Source organism: Ambystoma mexicanum, chromosome 12, assembly GCF_040938575.1.
Source record: "Ambystoma mexicanum isolate Mex_15411 chromosome 12, UKY_AmexF1_1, whole genome shotgun sequence".
Taxonomy (NCBI): Eukaryota; Metazoa; Chordata; class Amphibia; order Caudata; family Ambystomatidae; genus Ambystoma; species Ambystoma mexicanum.
In genome coordinates this window covers 620,729,484-620,749,926 of record NC_090936.1, presented here as the reverse complement: position 1 = coordinate 620,749,926, position 20,443 = coordinate 620,729,484, and the positions used below count along the sequence as shown (strand labels likewise).

General features: G+C 46.5%; 1 protein-coding gene across 5 annotated transcripts in view; it reads left to right on the top strand.

The window, feature by feature from the left end:
* Positions 1 to 7,823: 7,823 nt before the first annotated feature.
* LOC138513915 (protein FAM118A-like) overlaps positions 7,824 to 20,443 on the top strand; it is a 487,378-nt gene continuing 474,758 nt past the window's right edge. For 2 of the 5 annotated variants that reach the window (XM_069629063.1, XM_069629060.1), the window contains exons 1-2: positions 7,824 to 8,142; positions 11,815 to 11,953. The gene's annotated coding sequence lies outside the window, so the exon portion shown is untranslated. The remainder of the gene's footprint in view (positions 8,143 to 11,814; positions 11,954 to 20,443) is intronic. The other 3 variants (XM_069629059.1, XM_069629061.1, XM_069629062.1) reach the window with 2 other exon arrangements.

The following is a 20,443-nucleotide window of genomic DNA, read 5'->3' as shown; positions in this document are numbered from 1 at the left end:
AGGACCTTCCATGGCAACGATGGGGGCCCCCAATGTCAACGATAGTAGTATAGGATAGGAACAGAGAAAATACTTTCTTTCAAGCACACACGGTTCCATTTGAAATGCTCCAAAATGAGAAGACATGCTACAGCAAACCGCAAGGGGTGATCTGCCTGAAAGAGCCTTTTCTCGTAATCAAAGGAACATTATTTTTGGACAATAAATGGCAAGAAGAGCAAATAACATGCAAGGCAGAAGCACTGCGAGGACTGTTAGAAGAAAAATTGCAGTGGATCAAGAGAACATGCGCCCCGATATGTACGCAACATATTGCAAAACTCACATGGGTCACAGCCCTTGAAAAACCATTCAAGCTACAGAGAGAAATTGCATATGAGTTGTGCTTCGATGGAGAAGGAAGAACCCATCTGGGCACAAATAAGAACTGTAGTAAAACTCTCATCATCCCAGACATGAAAAAAGGCACAGCTGCATTAATGGACACTTAGTGGGTTTGTGGCAAACAGGCGTACTTGCACCTTCCACAGTCCTGGAGAGGCATGTGCGCTCTGGCAACACTGTATTCCGCCCTGATGGTGATACCGGAAAGTCATATCCAAGGGGGGAAGGGGCTGCTGACAACCAAGTATCCAGAGCCCCTGCCAACAACTGAAGAACCCCCCCGTATACTTCCTCTCCGAAGAGCAGCTGCAAAGCACAGTGTTGCGAAAATGAAGATCATCCAACTACATCTCTGAAGCATCCTTTGAACTTCTGGCACAAATCCCTGATCGATTTCGTCAGTTTACATCCGCAGAAACATTCTTCGCGTCCCTCGACCCGAGGATCCAGGCACGGGCCAATGCAAAATGGCTCCAGATTACTCGTTGGGGGCTGATCCAACTGGCCAAGACACAGAAGAGGGGTTCAACGTGATAAAGGTGGAACTAAGAGCCCTGCGGCTGATGATGATGCAGAACAGGTATGTCCTGGACCTGTTGACAGCAATGGATGGAGGTGTTTGCCGAAAAATCGGGAGAGCATGTTGCACGTTCGTACCTTCTGCAGATGCGGACAATGGAACATTATTTCACGTTATAGCAACCGTGCACAACCTTGGCGAGCATATGAAAGAAGAAGGAGGGGTGCAGCCCAGCACTTGCTTCGACAACATGTTTTCGTGGGTTACTGTCCTGGCTTGGAATGACTGTCAATTTATTGATACCCACCATCGTTTTTCTTCTTTAAATTATTTGTGTGTGCCAATTAGGCCTTAGGTGCTGCTCAAATGCGGTACTTAACAGTGCAATGATGATGGTGACAATGGGCCGTGCAAAAGGAGTGATACAGATGACACACGAGGCTCAAGCACAAACGGGGGACGACTCAGAGTGAAAATACAGAATGACCGCTTGTAAACTGTGGCCACTGTAGATTTATCAATAAGTACACGGACACTGGAAATATGTTGTATAACTGTTTCAGTAATACCTTTTATTAACATTAACTTTCTTCTCTCTCTCTCTTAGGAAAAAGGATACGTTTTGTTTCTGGTATACTGCTCTTGACTTGAGAGATCTCTTCAATCTATTCTTAACAAGAGACTCTTCCGGTAAGTATCTCATCCAATTGGTTTCAGCTTCTCTTTCACAAGTATTTTGTTTATATGTATCAGTCACTGTTATAAATCAGTTCAACTCTTAAAAGAAGTTCTTTTGGCTTGTTATTATTAACCTCTCTTAGAAACGAATCAAATAACAGTCTTTACTTTCTCTTTTCCCTTCCTTTTACTGTACTCTCTGTCTTGACTTTCTCCCTCGAATATTATTTTCCACACGTGACCTTTTATTCTCTTGTTGCTAACTTCTCTTTATGTAGATCTTTTGCTGTTTGTTAATTGCTAACGTCTTTTGCAACTCTCTTCCCTTTTCTTATAACTGTCTTTACATTTTACACAGTCTATTTTTAACTTTCCTCCGACAACGTCGTTTCTGGTTTCATTGCAGTTCTTTATCACACATTACTCTATTCTCCTTTATCCGTTTCTCACCTCGCTCTTGTCTCTCTCATACTTTCGCATACCTTCTTCTGTAATAGAGACGTTGCCTTCATCCTTGTAGACCTGCAGTGAACCGCCGTGTCGCGGTTTACCAGATCAGCTGTTCTCTCAGGAGCAACGATTCCTCTCCTCTGCCTCGCAGCGGGTCGATGCACAGCAGCTGTTCGATTCAAGCTCCGCCCCTCCGGTACATGCTTCGTACCCGACGTGATCTTAGATACACATCGCTTCTCCGTCTCACCTTCATGCTAAGCAACATGGTGTTTGGGCTTTTTAAAAAAAAAGTCATAAACATGGAGTCCTCTCACTCAGGGGCTCCGTGTACATGCGCCGACTATGCGTCCTCTTAATACGTTGGTTTTCTCCCCTTCAATCCGCAAACGTGAACCCTACGGCTTCAGGGTTTCAGTCTTCAAACTATGTGGCGATTATAACATTCACTCGCCGCACTAACAGGATTTCAGCGCAACGGCGCAACTGTATTTATCTTCAGTCAACATAACACGTACAGATCCTCAGTAAGCCCATTCGTAACTGTCGGACTTCAAAACCTCCGGCTCTGTTTCCTGGCAACACAGCACAGAGAGAGAAAACAATATCAGCTGACCTCTGATTGTGCACTTGCTAGTCCATTATTCGCTCCTTTTGACAGCCTGATGACCCCTTCATATGGACTTTCTGCCTGATATTGTCAGAGCCTGCACCAGCTGGTATCTTACTTGTGCATGTTATCTCATTTTCCTCACACTGCTATATACAACACCGGGTATATCGCAGACACATTGTATCACACAACTATCAAGGAGCCCCGTGAATTGCAATGGTATGGGGTGGTTTGGGTGGAGCTGGAAGGGGATGGGGGTTGCATCTACATGACCTGCACCCCTGATGAGTATGCCCGGGCAGGGGGAAGCCTGAGGGCAGTATGCAGGGCCTGGATGCCACGAAAGGGAACACCCGCATGGGATGAAGCAATAGCAGAAGAGAATGAGTGCAAAAGGTTAGGAGAACTACAATATTTGTTACTAAAGTAACAAAAGGTGGGAATGTGTGGGAGGAAAGGTCATCTAGGCCCCCCTTCCCTCCATTCCCATCCTCGCACGCACACTATGCTCGTTCCACGGCTGGCCATGCACCTCTGGCCAAAGGTGCCGGACAGCCTCGTGACGACCTATACAAGTGCAACATCTACAAGAGGGCTGATTACTGACTCCATTTTGTATGAACACCGACTCCATTTTGTATCAGCTCTAGTAGGCCTCACAGAAATGCCAGCTTGCAGGCTTGCACCTCTCCTCTGGGTCCGCGCACAGTTAGCCAACTACTCCCCCCTCAAACTCCTCTCTGGTGTCTCTGCGACTGTCCTGTTCTCATGGAAAGCTGGTCGCGAAAGGCTACAAACAGAACTCTGTATCTCTCGCCTTCCTCCTTACATCACTGCCCTGTGAATGACTGGGCCAAGACCTGGCCCTGGAAAAAATACATCCATCTCCACAAACATCCATCTCGCAGACCCCACTCAGAGGATATACTACTCACAAAACCTCTAACCTCACCTCTTATTTGATGTAACAGATGCCTGTCCCACGACAGTGTGCCACTCAGATTCACCCCTATCACTAATCCTGCGTGTGACCATATATCCTATCCTGTACTAACTTATGATAAAGCTGCTTTCACGAGATCTAAAAGGATGTTTTATGAATGTGTTAGCTAACTGATTACAGCAGATAAGATATTCGGGCCCACGTACCCTTGTCTCACGAAGCAGGTCAACTACCTTCACATAATATATATATGCATGCAAGATGTTAGATGTTAGAAGAATTATGTGTCATGATGTAATATGTATGACCCACAAGGCAGATGTAACCAGAACAATTTTGTTATAGACTGAACATTATTAGACCTCTGTAACTATATACATATACTAATTTACAGTCCTAGTCATAACCAACAACTCCCCCAAGTATCCTGTACAGAGGAGGCCATGCGAAACTTGTTCAAACGCCATTCTGTGTATCTTTAACTCCATTATCTGAATTAGGCCACCCTATGGTAATTGCAGGGCCTTCTCTCCCCCCGGCAGCGCCACGCACGGCGAGCACACGGGCCCCTACCTTTTTCCTCCCCATGACTGGGCTGCCATAGGCCCATTTCTCACGGACGTCTCAGTGCAACAAATGTAGCCTTTCATCCTTCCACTGGCTCTGCACTGAACGCTCGCCCCAATTCCCCCAGACAGAGATGACTCCCACCTGACCAGTGACTAACGTATAAAATACAACATGTGAAATGTATGGTCCTTTCCCCAGCTGTCGAAATACAACTGATTGTCAATTATTGTATACTTTGAAGTAGTGTTTAGATTAGAGAGCTAGCATTAATCATCCAGAACCACATGACCTTCACCTTGCACTTACCAGCTCAGCTGATGCACGTGTTGTCCGCCTTCCAACCAAACAGCCATCCAATCGCATGGAAGCGGCCCATAAGGAGATATACTGGACCTGCGGCTTCACCAATGGCAATGTAACTTTTGTACTGTATATGTTTCGTCACTAATGACGCTGTAACCCTTCTTAATGCAATGACAGTGTAATGTTTGGCAGAGCGCTCTCGGAGTATGCAGACTCCTCTGCGTGCCCTATTTGATTCTGATAAACTTCATCTCTTAACTTCACCCGCAGTTGGTCCTGGTCTCATTCCCTACCTGTGTGTGTCCGTTATTGACTCTCATTGGGGAGTTTGTATTGTATTATGGGGACTGCTCACTTTCAATATCTACAAGCCTATGTAGCATTGACGTGTGTCACTAACTTGAAATTTCTGCACTGAAATGTAAAGTGTAAATACGAAACTGATACACAACACTAAGTAAAGAATGTGCCTTGACAAAGCCCAAGAAAGGGCGAAACAGCAGCACGTGCAAAGAAATGTTACAAAAACAAAGGCTCAATTAGGAAAAATACTTCATCTACCATTAGGTCATAGGGCCTCATTACAAGTGAGGCGGAATGGGTTCACGGGCTCTGCTAATGGTGGCGGGCCTGTTAACACCATTCCGCCTCATTACGAGGTCCCCTCGCAGCACCCGGTAAGGACGCCTGGTAAAACCAGTCGTCATTACCGGGTCCCGCGAGAGGAAGAGGGAGCTAACAACGGGCCGGTCGTAATCGGCCTGTTGTTAGCTCCCTCTCCCATTCCCATTGAGCCCTATGGGGGCTCAGATGGGAATGGGGAAGGTCCAGCCCCGGGTTCCCAGAGGGAAGAATTACCGGGCCCTCTGAACTTGGAATGGCCCGGTAATTCCCCATTCTGGGAACCCGGTAAAGAAGCCCAGTTTGGCGGCAGCCATGGAGCTAATAGCTCCATGGCTGCCGCCAAACTAGTAATGAGGCCCATAGCATCTTAACAAACACATTCATTTCAAGGGGCCTCATTCCGAGATTGATGGTAGTCATGGCGCTATTTGCACCATGACTGCCACCAATAACTGGTCCGGCACCGGTGTAGTTCAATGGGGCTTACCGGTGTAGTCCGACCCTGGCGGGACCGGTAAATCCCCATTGAACATGCCATTCCCCATTCCCATTTGAGCCCCCATAGGGCTCAATGGGAATGGGGAGGGCGCTAATAATGGGCTCGTGACTTGCAAGCCCGTTGTTAGCGCCCTGGTCCCTTAGCGGGACGTGTGGTTAGACCTCACTTCCCTTACGGTTCCCGCTAAGGGCTCGGAATTGGGTGGTAGGGGATTACCGGCACCGGTCTCCTTACCGGTGCCGGTAATCCCTTACCGCCCACCTTGTAATGACCCCCAAGGTCACCTTTGTGAATTGTAGGGTATGTTTGACAATGCACTCAAATGCCTATCTGTATAAACCCCATGATGTGTGTATTAATTCTGCGGTATCTCTCTGTGTGATTTTGGGCTGCAGCATTTAAAAATAATTGCAGAGAACAAATCACTGCATTATGTGATAGGTATAAGGGAGCTTGTTGCTATGTGCTTTGAGCTGCAGCATGTAAAATGATTAGTGTAAGTGCTTCCATAAAGGTACAAACCAACTAGAGAGTGTGATTGTGGTGTGCACCACTCTTGTTAAAGGAACTTGCAATGCTACAACAAAGATTTGGGCAAGCCAGGCAAAGCTGCACCTTAGGATAAAGTATGTATGATGTATTATTTTCCTATATGAGGGTACATCATTCAAAAGGAAACACAAAATCAGCAAACATAGAGAAAAGGGAAGAGACAAGAGATAAACAAAATCTTAAAGAGAACATGTGAAAACATAAATTGTCTGAACAATCGTTATAATATTAACATTGGTTAATCCTGCACCAGAGGTGATTCTCTTCAACGCGCCTGAACAGTGCATTGCCTGCACGCATATGTCAAAACATACATCAATAAGTGTTCACTCTCATACCGTGATTAATACGCCTTGAGTGCCAATCAGCTCTCGTATCCACATTGAATCAAGTGCCCTCAGTGCACTGATAATCGTGCATTCATGTAATGACTCTGATACCCTCTAATTTCACCAGATTACCTCCGTTACTACTCGCTTCGCTTGGGGCCTTAACTTGTTCAGCGGGCCGTTACTGACATGCTCGGCCCGCCGCTGGGGGTAATATCGCCTCAGTTTTACTCTCCACTTTGGTAAATATAAAACACTGCCTGCAAATACCTTTTGCAGGCAGCGTGTCATAGCGGCTTCCAATGGAATCCACCCGTTCTACACCAGGTGTAAAAGCAGTGCATATTCCATCGGAATCTTTGGTTTTACACTCTCCTGAGATGGAAAACTCCATCTTGCTGCCCGCCTACGCCTGAAGACTGCTGTAAATGAGCTGTAGTGTAACCTAGGAAAGTGTTGAAGCATTGCACACTTCTCAATTATGCTCCAGCCCATTAGGAGATGACCCCCTAAGCTTCAAATGAGGGTTCACATTTTGGATGACAGATCTCGCATTCTTAAAGGGATTACAGTAAATGTTTCTATTTGTTGTGAGGCTTCTACTTTGGAATCAGAGTCCACATTTGGATGTACTTTTAATCAATAATGATAGTTGTAGTTTAGCACGAGAGCATAATCTGCATTCAGTTTCACGTGTGACATCATAAGACACATGGGGCTGATGTAGACATCAGGCACCACTCTTTGCACAGAATACTTCAGAGAGTCGCAGTTAGTGGGTTTATCACTTGCAGCAATCTCCTTTGGTCACATATACTATATTACTGTAGCTCATGCTCATTCACATGCTCCCAATGCACCGAGGGGAAGTGCCTTCCCCAGCCAATTGTGGCATTTTTTCATATTGAACATTTACAGAGCAAGAACCCTCGAACAAGCAATGGCCCAACTAAAGCAGCCTAACATTTATAGAGCAAGAACTTTCAAACAAGCTTTGGGTCAACTAAAGCAGACATACTATATAGGAGAACTATAGAAGTCCAATGTTTTATAGAAAGAAGGGTGGATAGAAATTCGTGTAGATAGATGTAAGGTTTGGGTGAAATTGAGGGGCATGTGTGTATCATTTCAGAAAGAGGCAGTTTTCTGTGAACATGAACTAGGTCTCTAAAGAGTTGCAAATAACTGTTTCTCAACTGTGCATTTTGATCCTTACATTTCAATTAAATGTGGTCCATTCTAAATGTTTGGCATCTGAGACCCCTGACATGTCCTTGCACTAGGGCCCAGCCCAGTGTCATCACGATGTAGTCATTGTTGTCCTCTGTCTAGACAACCAATGTGACATCACAGGCTTCACTGAGAGAGTTTCAGGCCTTCAAGGGAAGGCTGCCTTTTCCTATTAAAGCAGGGCTGCTAATAACATCACGGGGCAGCTGTGGGGGGTGATGATGAAAAATGAAAGGAAGCTATTTAACAACACTTGCTTAGAAACACCTAGAAATAATCTTTCATATAAGCAGAGCAATAAGCAGCACACTCACAACTAGTCATCTCAAACCACTGAATGGATTCACAGCCTTCTGGAAACCCCCTACATGGATGCCTGTTGCTCCATGCAAGATCTTCAGACTCCCAGGAGATATTCTGCCACTAGGATACACCAGAGAAACACAGGTAAAGAGAAGCTGCTTTCAGGTTCTAAGCAAAACAACGTATGTGTTTTATGTAATGCGCTAGTCACAAGATGGCCAACCTGGCTCTGCTTTGAACCTTGGCCAGTACTGCATCAATGACCCACTGCCTTCTTTAAGTGCAATCCCTCAAAGCAATAACAGTAGTCTTTGTATGAACCTCTTGTTTCTTGCTTTAGGTGCCAACAGAATGCCTCACAAAAATGTTATACCATGCCACTATCATTTACCGGATTGACTGTAGTGTATCCCTGATCTCATATTTGAGTTGGATTCCCAATAACTAGCAAGTCACGCCTATCCGCGGTTCCACAGCAGTTCCCATTGAATAGAGACTGACCCACATGTCTGATGTTGAAGTAGAGGGTCTTCCATGTCAGACATTTAATGTTACCTGTGGTTCATGGTCCCGAAAGAGGAGAATATTATTTCTGGAAATGATAACCACACTTGCAATAACATGAGAGTTGGCTTACTCCTCTCTGCTGTTTAAGTGAGATTGTTCTGTCTGCCCTCTTTGCTATTCCATTGCATTATTTTCCTCACTGGTGCCTTAAATATGAATTAGCTAGAAGTAAGAACTTCAAGATTGGTGTATTTTTCTGTTTGCACTGCCAAGTTAAATTAGTGCATTTTTTATCCCAGAAGAAATATTCTGTACAAAATAGATTAATGCACAGGTTGTGTGCAATATAAATATGTACATTTAAGTGCTGCTTGTTGCCTTTCTGGAAATGTCTATTCACCTTTCCTAATTCATTTTTGGCACCAGAGTCCCATTTCTTTCCTCTAGTCATCCCCTCTGTGGCCTTGGGCAAAAGGAAAAAGATGTGGTAGCTCACCTTATTTGCCTGTCCTGCAATCCCTGAGAAGATTGCATCCTTGTAGGAGGCCTGTTTTAGAGTAAATCAGTTCGGGCGCATATTGTGCTTATGTCCAATCTACATGTGAACTGCGGTATTAATCTCCCTGTGGGACCTCTATCGTGGGCTCCTATGACTGTAATAGTGGAATTCTGACAACCTTTTTGAACAGAGACAACAGTTGCAATACTTGCACCTACAAGGTAGTCACACCACTGTACCTGGCCGAGAGACTCACCATCTTCGGAGGCAAATGCACCACTAGAAGCCAGCCACAACATCAGCAGACTGGAAATAGCGACCTTCAAGAGGGTATACAACTGGAAACAGGCCTGTTTCTGCCATGTGCCCTCTCTCTGGAACAGCCAAAGCAGGCCAGGTTGCACCCCTTCATCCTACACTTCACCAAAGAGCCGAAGACCCTTCTCTTTAGACAATGGGGGTCATTCCGAACCTGGCATTAGGGGGTTAACGGCACCGGTAAGAATGCTGGTGCCGTTAACCCCCTACCGCCCTATTACGAGGTCCCCTAGCGGATCCCACCAGGACCGGCTGGTTTTACCAGCCTGTCTTAGCGGGACCTGTTAAGGGACCATGGAGCTAATAACGCTCAAATGGGAATGGGGAATGGTTTTCTGAATGGGGACTTACCGGGTCCTTCAAAGTTGGAATGACCCGGTAAGTCCCCATTCACTGAACCCGGACACGGGTTTGGAGGCAGCCATGGTGCTGTTTGCACCATGGCTACCTCCAAACTCGTAATGACCCCCAATATCTTCCTAATAGCTGATTGCTCCACTACAGCGTAATTCTCCCTTTTCATAGCTCACCTTCTCCCCTGCTACCCATACGCATTCAGACTACCTCTGTTACCCCTGCATCCAACATGTAATCTGCATGTTGCGTCCCCTATGCACAGCAGTCTGTTGCTTCCCAGCTAGGATTGCGCTTTATAAATCATATGCATGCATACAAATTCACAAGCAGTGTTCCCACTCACAGCAAGTCTTCATTACAGCAGCTTGCGAAGCACAACCTGTAACACAGAAACTAGCACACATACACTGCCCGGGCAAAGAAGCTTAAGCCACCTCAATGTGGCCTGATTGCAAACAACAGCAGTATGAATTAAAGATGGCGGCCATTCATGTTAAAGCCTAGGTCCGGGGACCTGTGCTAACATGTGCATCTCAAGTACATGCAGCTTGGGGTTTGATAGTTCCTCAGTGAGCTGCCCAATTGCAGAGCTCACTAATGACAAACCTGAAGTTACATGGTCTGGCCTGCACAAATATAAAAAGGGGCAATGGAGAAATGTGGGCGTTGCAGGCTGAAGGCAAGTAAGGAAATCAATGAACATTAGGCTGCCTCGGTATGTCCTGTTCCTGGTCCTATGATGCAACCATGGGAAATCAGCATAGGCAAGGTATTTTCAGACATGGTGGATACATTTATCCTGTTGGGTGATTACGGCCTATCCATCAAATGAAAAACTAATGAAAATACAGGAGATTATATCTGTGACCCAAGCCTTGATACTTACACCGCCTACAGTAGCTATGGAGTTTACAAAAGCACCTCCATACTCTCATCCACGTACTAGCACCAATAGAAAATATTGTACTACTGGGAACCTTTGTGTCCTCAAATCTCATATGCCTGTTATTTTGGATCAGACTGTGAGAAGATTTGTTATAGATAAGAGAAATGTTATAATTACTGATGTACAAAAGCCGGCAGGGCTGGAACCTAAGGATGCACTCAGAAACAAAGTATTGGCATGGTTACGCTAAAAGACTCGGCCTGGGGTGGTCAGATCCTGCAACATTAAGGTTCTTTGGCAAATTGAGATCGACACATGGTGCTCTCAGAAAAACAGGGACTGTGTACTTGTGGGTTGCAGCGATAGCAACCTTTCTTGAGCATCTGCAAAGATTTCCCCTCTGGCCCGACTAATCTGAAATTGGTAGTTGATCGTATGCAGGACTAGTAATATGAACTGTGGCCTTTTTATTTATGATTTTTTATTTTAACATGATAAAATATCATTTTAATATGGAACAGCCTCCCCCTTTCCCTCCGTCTTGAGCCGGATCTCCTCAAGTTCTGCAAGCACCTCAAGACTTTCTTCTTCTGCTTTTCTTTCCCTCTCCCCCTCCCGTGCTAAACCCTGCAGTCCCTTATGTGTCCTTCTGAGTCCTGCCCTTCTGTCCAATCGCCCGCAGAATCCAACGTCCCACTGCACTTGCACTTGCCTTCGGGCACCACTGGCCTGAGATGTCTCACAGGCCTGCAGTTATTGTATTGCCTGGTGACCCCTCTTCCACCAAGTGGTCACTGGCTGGTACATACCTGTTACCTTCGCAACTGGCTCTCTGGCACTTCCCCCCTTTGTGGAACCTCTAGCACTTAACCCCTTCCCTTCTCTCTCTCTCTGCACTTGCACACTCCCAATGTTCACAAGGCCTAGTAGGACCGTGTTTGTATTTTGCTCATCACTGTTATCATATTCCATTGTCTTGCTGTTTTTCACTTGTTCCCTTCCCTTTGCCCTGTGGGTACTTTGAAACGCAAATTATTGATGTATAAGTTCCTTACACATGCCCAATATATGCAAATACAAATACAAATGATATGGCACAGACAGTTCGGAATGTAAATTTGCCTGCTGTGAAGCTTGGTCCTGATTTTAGTTTGATCTGACTTTTTTAGGACTTCTTGTCATACTTTTGTTTTTATGTATCTTCAGTTTTACTTGGTCATGTTTTTATTATTGTTGTCTTTTTGTCTAGCGCTTTGAGGCCTATGGGCAAGTTTTAAAAATAAATCAAATCGTATCAAGTGGAGAGAGAAGGTGCATGCCCAAGCAGCAAAGAGGAATGTAGCAGGCCATTTGGGGGAGCACGAGAGAGGATCGGTGGACGGAAGGCGGTAAGTTCTTTCTAGGAACGAGGGGGTGGAGGAGGATTGCACGGGATCAGGGAAGGGGTAGTGTGAACATTGGAACAAGGAGGAGAAAAGGAGGTAATAAAGGAGAAGATGAGTGAGGACAGGGTGGTGAGAACACTGCAGAGAGAAGGGTATGAGGTGATAGAGGAGGAAATAAGGGGAGGAAGTCAGAAGATATAGAGGAGGAGGTAACAGGATCAGAGGAGTGGAGGTGATGCATACATTAGAGATGCAATAAGGTGGTGATGAGGTCAGAGAGAGGAGAGGAAGAGGCAAAAGAGTCACTGGAGTAGAAAAGAAGTGGTAAGGAAAGTATCAGAAAAAAGGGAAGAAGGTGACAATTGGGACACAGAAGAACAGATGGAGAATAGTCGGAGAGTAGAAGAAAGATGCAAGGGGAAGAGCAGTCAGAAAGGCCATGGACAGTGCCTAATGAGATCATAGCAAAACATTAAGGAGAAAAGGTGAGGCGAGACAGTCAGAGAGAAGAGAGAATGAGAGAAACAATCAGTACATAGGAGGAAAGGAGGAGTGTTAAGGAAGTAGAAAAGAGAGAGGGTTAGCTGTCATGGAGTTTTCGAAGAAGAATCCTGAGTTGGTAGAGGAGGCTGGGCCAAGATAATTTCTGGCAGCCAGAGAAGAGCGCACAGCACAAAAAACCCTTTTTACCCAATGATGTTTTTTTTAGCACCAAAAAGGATCTGATGACTTCTCTCGTACTGGCAATGCAAGGCCTGGGTGGGGGTGTCAAAAGTGTCATGGCTGAGAAGTAGGTGAGTAAAAAAGACATTTAGCCAAGAAAGACGTTTAGGGCATTTAACACCCCAGAGACTGTGGGCTACTTTGTTCAACACCAGGGAGTGTAGCCGAAGGAAAAGAGCAAAGGACTAAGGACCATGTTCCTAGAAAGAAGTTTTATTTGTTTTGTTTTGCACCAATTGATCTCACTCAAACCTAATGCTTTATTTTTCTGTTGTTAGATTAAAGACTTGAAATCTGGCTTTGAGCCATCCGTTGATCCCTCAGACTGTGACACTACTCACTGTTGACATTATGGCTTCCCCATCACATAATCGTAAAAATATTTGTACCTCCACACTTATAAGTAGAACACACACCTCCTTTGAATAACTGACATCAAGAAAGCTAGTCATGACCTCATGTCTGTGTAATACTTTAATCACAATTTACATTATACATTGCAATGTGTGGCAACAGGGAATAAAGAGACTGACCAGGTGGTGCCGTGCTGATTGCTAAACTCTTTTAACAGAAAATTAGACCTATCAATCCTTTACTTTAATGGGGTTTCCCTGCCTAAACTAAAGAAACTCAGGTGTTTGTCAGGAAGTACATGAGTCCAAATCACAAGGCACCACACCAGACAAAAAAGCTCAGTATCGCTGTGACTACAATAAATCATAAAGTTCTGGCTCTGTTCTTAAACCAGGAGAATGACTCCCTTCTCCTGGATGTAAAGTGTCACAAAGACTCTCAGGTTGTTGAAAGCAAATGTTCCATGACGTTCTGGCTTTTAGCAGCAAATAAAACAGTTGTAAAGGATTCTTGTTGGGGCTTGGGGAATGACTCCTTTCTAGCTGGTTCATCAGTGTCTCCTATAGTTCTCAGTAAAACTTGTAATTCCTTTACAGAGGTTCTCTCAGACTCCACTTTCATTGTATTCTTTATTCTGTCCCCACTGGGACGACAAAGATGTTCCCTAAGTCCCTCTCGTCTCTCCAGCACCACACTCTTGTAGAACTGCTCAGGGATTTGTGGTTCAAAGTGATTCACTACCTTTGAGATTTCTTCAGATTTTACAATCTCCAGTCTTCTTGGTTTATCTGAAGCTAGCAGGTTAAATGGAGAGGGGTCTGATTCTCAGCTTTTCAAAAGAGAGGACAAAGACAATGGTTTTCTTCTTATTTCAAAAAGGGAGAGTTAACCCAGTGGTTTGAAACGACTGGAATCTTGGCAGGATCTGGTGCTGACCAATCATAGGTTTGGAATAGCCTTTTGACAGAGGGTGATTGGTTTTTGCTCAGAAGACCAGCCCTAGATGATTCTGGGGTGTGCGCAGGAGGGCTTCTATTCCTCACTTGTTTTGGGATGTTATGTCTTTGTCAACGAGTGTCCTCGAAAGTCCACTTAAGAACCCTGTTCTTGCCAATGATGCTCCAGAATACCCCTGGAAGCGTTTCTGTTCTTTTGATGGGGTTCGAAAAGATAACCCCTTGAATAACATTTTGGGGGAGTTGGGGTTGGAGTTTTAAAGACAGACTTAATTCACACCCGCTGAGGTGCGTGTTAGCTCTCTGTTAGTTAATCGTTCTTTATACTTGTTTGTTGTTGCCTGTTTTCCAAGGTTCTCTTAACATTCCCTCAGCTCTCTCCCAGACTTTTAACTGGGATGTTGTGATGATAAATAGGTTCTTCTCTCGTTGGGCACTCAGTTTCTGGGCCCAGTACGGCGGGTTGTTCTGATGTTGGTAATAGACTTGACCGTCACTTCCGTACGGCTCGTTGAACCACCACCACTCTGGATCCTTCTCAAGCCTGCTGATGTAACTTTGTGAAAGGCCAGGATTAGCGATCTCAGTGCAGTTGTCAGACTCCACAGTCCACCCACTACAGGTCATGCCACCACAGCCCAATCTCCGTCCTGCAATTGGACCAGTTTCTGGCTTTCCAGGCATCTCACAAACAACATATGTTTGCTTTGCCGTGGCGTTATGTCGATTCTCCTCTTTCTCAACCTTACTCTCGCCCACCAGCCACCAGGTTTCACTTCTATAACGTTTGGTGTTCTGCCTCTGTGCAGGACGCCTTCTCCACTGTCTACGTCTGCTTCCACTACTGTCAGCACCTCGTCGGGCTGCGAGATGTTCTCGTGCATTCTCTTGAACATCACCCTCCACGTCTCTAACTCGCACCTCTGGAGTCTTCCTTCGGCTTCTACCTTCACCTTCACCTTGTTCTCACTTTCCAACTCAATCTTCCTATCTGTCTCTATCTCCGTCTCGGTCTCTCTTCTGCCGTTGTTTGTTACTGCTGTCTTGGCGTAGGGTCAGTTCCATTGACAACAGCTGGTCAAGCATTTTTCCCACTTGACTGTAGCATTCTCGAGTTTTCCCTCTTCTATGTACTTGTCACATTAAGATTGTCTGACCCAGTACAATAACACATATATTCTGACATAAGTCTAGGGAAAAGGGGTTTGGGTAATGCTACTTCCTTATGGGTTTGGGGTTAAAAGGGCTGTGTCCCTGATTCACATCCTTATCTCCATGAGGTCCTCCCGCATATTACCACCCCTAAGGGGACTATTGGTTAGTGGCTGCTCTTCTCTAGCCTCATGGATAGGGTCTCCCCCGTGAGAAAAGTGACGCTATCTGAAGGATCGTCACAACTGATAATCATAAATCATGACATTAAAGGGATGGTCTAGTAAAAATTTCTATTTAAAAAATAGATAGGCCACATAAAAAAAATACTAGCATTCTCTGTTTTAAAACTTCCTATGTAAAATTTTGAGCTATTCAAGCTCAAAATTCGAAAAAGCAAGCACAGGGGCGCAGCCATTTTGTGAAATGGAGGCCCTCCTGTGCTGGCTTTTGCTTTTGCGGCACTAATGAAGGAAAAGCCAGCCAGCTGTAGTAAACAAAGGCTACCGCTGGGTGGCTTTCCCTTCATTAGTGCTGTAGGCGGAGGACGGGGACCGGAGACCAGAGCAGGAAAGCTGCAGCTGAATCTCGGTAAGTGCTATTTATTTTTTTTACAAAAAATAAGCACTAGCTGCAGTTTTTTTTCTAAGTTTTCTGGGCTGGAGGAGCCCGGAAAACTTAGAAATAAAACTGCAGCTTTAAAAACGTTGTATTTATGTTTGCGGTCGCTTTTGAAGCGACCGCAAACATAAATACAACGTTATTGTGTTGGAAAACGCTGCGGTTTTTCTTTCCAAGTTTCTCAGGCTCCTCCGGCTCGGAGGACCTCATCAGTAGGGTGGAGCTGTGCCTCTCTAAGAATAGTGAGCAAGGGGTCCATGTCTGGATTCCCCTAGTAACTTAGGAGTGAGAAGGGAAGTAAACTGAAATTGTGAAACGTATTCTAGTGTTGTGGGATTGTTGTGATGGGTTTCTCTCGCGCCAGCTTGCCTTATATTTTCTGAGATTATTTCCTGTTACACACTGTTGCACTGCATGTGGCCAAACGGTTCCCGCTGCCTCTCTTTACACACAATTTACAAATGACACACCACAATTTGCGCCAGTGTCAGCCTGAGTCTATTGTTACTGTAAGTAGTGTCCGTTGGCGACACGTGTTTCGGCCATTGGCCTTTTTCTCAGCCGGACATATATTACAAGTTGGTGATTACTGTTCGTCTCTCTCCATATTTCTTAAGTTAATCAATCAATGGGGGCATTCCCCGAACCTCGTCATTAGAGTTCCGTTCTCACTAATGAATTCACTCCCTCCTTTTTGTTAGCGTCCTCTTCTCTGGAGTGCAAATATTCTGCCATGTTTAGTTCCGGCTGTACTGGAACCCTCTCATAGAATATGTATTCTAGTGTCGTGGCATTGCTGTAAGGGGTTTCACGCGCGCCAGATTGCCTTATATTTGTTGAAAATATTTCCTCTTAAACATTGTCGCACTGCGTGTGGCCAAAGGTTCCCACGGCCTCTATTTACACACAGTTTATAAATGACACACCACAATTTGCGCCAATGTAAGCCTGAGTTTATTGTTAGTGTAAGTAGTATCCGTTGGCGACACGTGTTTCGGCCGTTGGCCTTTTTCTCAGCCGGACATATATTACAAGTTGGTGATTACTGTTCGTCTCTCTGCAAATTTCTTAAGTTAATCAATCAATGGGTGCATTCCCCGAACCTCGCCAGTAGAGTTCTGTTCTGACTAATGAATTCAGTCCTCCTACTTCTGCCCCATTGGTCTATGTACACCCGGTTGGTGGCGGGCCGTCTTGGCAGCCTTCCTCTCTATGTTTGTGGGGGTATGCCCTTCATGAGTGGCCTCTGCCCTCTCCAGTGCCTAAAGTCTCGGCAGAGCATGCCTTTTTTGGGAAGTTTCACAGTCTTATGAACTCTGATGCCATGAGGGAGTACTTTAAAGGTCTTTTTAGGCAGATCTGCCCTCCGGTGCTGCATCCTGCCCCAACAGTTTCAGTCACGGCACCTGTCGCCCCGGCAGCGGTACCGCCTCTACCTCCCGGCCCGCCTCCACTTCTCCCGCCTCTGCCTCCTTTGTCTCCGGTTGACAAGACCCCAGCAGAGCAAGACGTCAATTTGACACTGGTCGCATCGCAACCGGCCGATCCTGATGTTTTGGACGACCCTCAGGCAGATCAGGGTAGTGAGGACCAGCCCCGCTCTGTCAGAGCCTTCCATGACCGGGTCCTGGACATGATGTCACTCCTTGACATACCAGTACCTGAGGCACCCGCTCTGCAGGAAGGGGTGCTTTCGGGGGCGCTCACCTTGTCTCCGCAGGAGCGCACCAGCCTCTTCCTTCAGAGGGACGTTCTGGCCCTGGCCCGCAAAGTCTGGGATAAACCCCACACTGGGCTACATATCAATAAGAGAATTGACGCCCGTTACAGGCTTCACACCTCAGAGGAAGTAGCCTTGGCGTCATGTCCGCTCCCTTCCTCAACGGTGGTAGCGGCCGCCACTCTGCAATCCAAGCCGGCCTCTATGACCTCTGCTGCTGCGGCTCAAGTTCTGGCCAACGAAGACAAGTTGCTCGATTCCTTGGCCAAGAAAGTTTTTACCAACTCGGCGCTGCAATGGCGCCAGGCTAACGCAGAGCTCATTTTGGCGGCAGTGAATATGAAACTGCGGAGGGAGTTGGCAGACTTCCAGGAGTTCATTCATGGGGACAGGCTGGTAGACTTTAAAGGCGGTTTGTCAGACGCCAGTGTATTGGCGCAGGGTATGCTGGAGGCTGCTGTGCACCAGGTTGATACCTCAGCTCGAGGCCTCATGTTGGGGGTGGACATCTCTCGTCAAGCTTGGCTTCATTCAACAAAGTTTTTGAACAAGGTCCAAGATAAAGTTCTGGACCTGCCTTTTTATGGCAAAGAGTTGTTTCATTCCTCAACGGATGACGAGCTTACAAAGACTAAGGCGAGCATGCAAACTGCCAAGTCTCTGTCGATGCTCGTGAAGCCCCTAGTCAAAGCTCAGAGATCTGGATCCCAGTTTCGGTCCTACTCAGGCTTCGGAGGGTTCCAGGACCGCAGGTCACGCAGAGCTGATCCACTGACAAGTAGCTCCTGTCGGAGACAGCCACGGGGTCAATCTTTCTCTCGGTCTTTAGCCTCTGCTTCAGGGACAGGTAGTCTCTCAGCCGAAAAGTTTGCAAAATAATATTTTTTGGCGCTCGCACGAGACTCCGGTGGGAGGAGGAATCCCGTCTCAACTAGAGGCGTGGCAAACCATCACCGAAGACCGGTGGGTTTTGTCCATTGCTCAGGTGGGCATCCGCTTGTCCCTGCCCGTACCCCATCCAGCAAACCTCCCTTTCAGCAGTCAGGGACTTCCTCCCTCAGAGCCGAGGTCCAGAAGCTTCTAGATCTCAAGGCGGTGGAACCCGTTCCCCTAGTGGAACGAGGGGAGGGTTTTGCTTGCGTCTGTTCACGGTGCCCAAACTCAACCAGGCTGGCCTGCGCACCATCCTAGACCTTTCCAAGTTCAACCTTTCTCTTCCCCAAGAGAAATTCAAGATGATCACGCCCTGCCATATAAAGTCATCTCTTCAAAAGGGCGACTGACTCAGCATTGTGGACCTTCAGGACGCGTATATGCATATCCTGATCTGGAGCCTGCATCAGAAATATCTGTGGTTCTCCCTGGGAGAGGAGCACTTCCAATTCCGAGTGCTCCCTTTTGGTCTCAGCTCAGCGCTGCATGTCTTCACGAAGATGATGTCGGTCATCGCGGCTTTTCTTCGGCTACAGGGTATTCATGTGTATCCATATTTGGACAACTGGCTTCTGCGCAGTCCTCGTCCAGTGAAAGCCTCGAGCAACCTTCAGTCAGCTCCTGTTCTGCCTTGATGATGATCTCTCAGGACCTGATATTCCTGTGTTTCTGTTGGAACACGATCGACTGCAGAGTGTACCTGACGGTGGACAGGATGGCAGATCTGTTGACCACATGTCAGGTTTTCATTCAATCAGAGAACATGCCAGCCTGTTGGTTCCAGAGGCTTCTAGGCCTCATGGCCTCGTGCGTGCTTGCTCTTCCCCTTGCTCATCTCAAGATGCGACTCACGCAGATGGCTCTTTGGAGCTCTTGACTTCAGGCAGTGGACCCGGACCCCAAAATGATTCCAGTTCCACCCTGCATGATGACAGATCTCCTATGGTGGTCATCTTCCAGTAATCTGTCGGTGGGTGCTCCTTTTCAGGAGCCCTCCCCTCAAACGACCATTACGACAGACAATTTCACATAAACTATCTGGATCTTCTGGCAATTTTCCTTGTGCTCAAGCTTTCAATCCAGTGATTGTGAACAAAGTGGCCCGCATTGGCACAGACAAAGCGGTATCCATGTTTTACATCAACAAGCAGGGGGGTGCCAGGTCACCTCCCCTTGTAGATCTAGCCATGCAGATTTGGGAATGGGCCTTTCAGCACAGTGTTTGGCTGCTGGCAGTGCACATTCAGGCCCAACTGAATGTGACTGCAGACTCTCTCAGCTGACGAGCGGTGGTCAGCTACGAGTGGGAACTGAACACAGAGATTCTCTCTGACATTTTTGGCCATTGGGGCACTCCGGAAGTGGACCTCTTTGCGACATCATCAAACAGGAAACTTCCTCTTTATGCTTCCAGGACTCAGAGCTTGTTCCCTGGGGGATGCTGTCGAGATGCCGTGGCACAACATGAGAGCCTACGCCTTCCCACCTCTTCCTCTGATTCACCGGGCGCTATGCGAGCTCAGGAACACAACAAATTGCACTCTCCTGTTCAAAGCCCCTTGGTGGCCAGCCAGATTCTGGTTTTCAGAGCTTCAGCATCTGTCAGTGTGCTCACCGATCAGGCTTCCGCTGATTCCCAACCTGCTTCACCAGAGCGATCAGCAGATGTGGCACCCCTCCCCACAATCATTCAGCTTGGTGGTCTGGTGCCTGAGTTAAATCCTTAGAAAGTTTCAACTTGTCCGCGGATAATATGCGTATCATCCAGGCGGCTAGAAAACCTTTGACAATGTCTCAGTATAGGAGCAAGTGGCTCTGGTTCTGTCACTAGTGTTTACCTAAGCAGCTGGACCCCAGAGATGCTACCATCGACACGGTCCTGTCTTTCGTTTCTCATCTGGCAACTTCAGGCATACATGTCTTGTCTTGTAGGACTTATTTGTCGGCTATCGCCGCTTACATGTCCACGGACACTTGCTCTTTTTCATTGACAAACCCTGTCATTAAAAGACACTTTGCAGGTCTATTGCATCT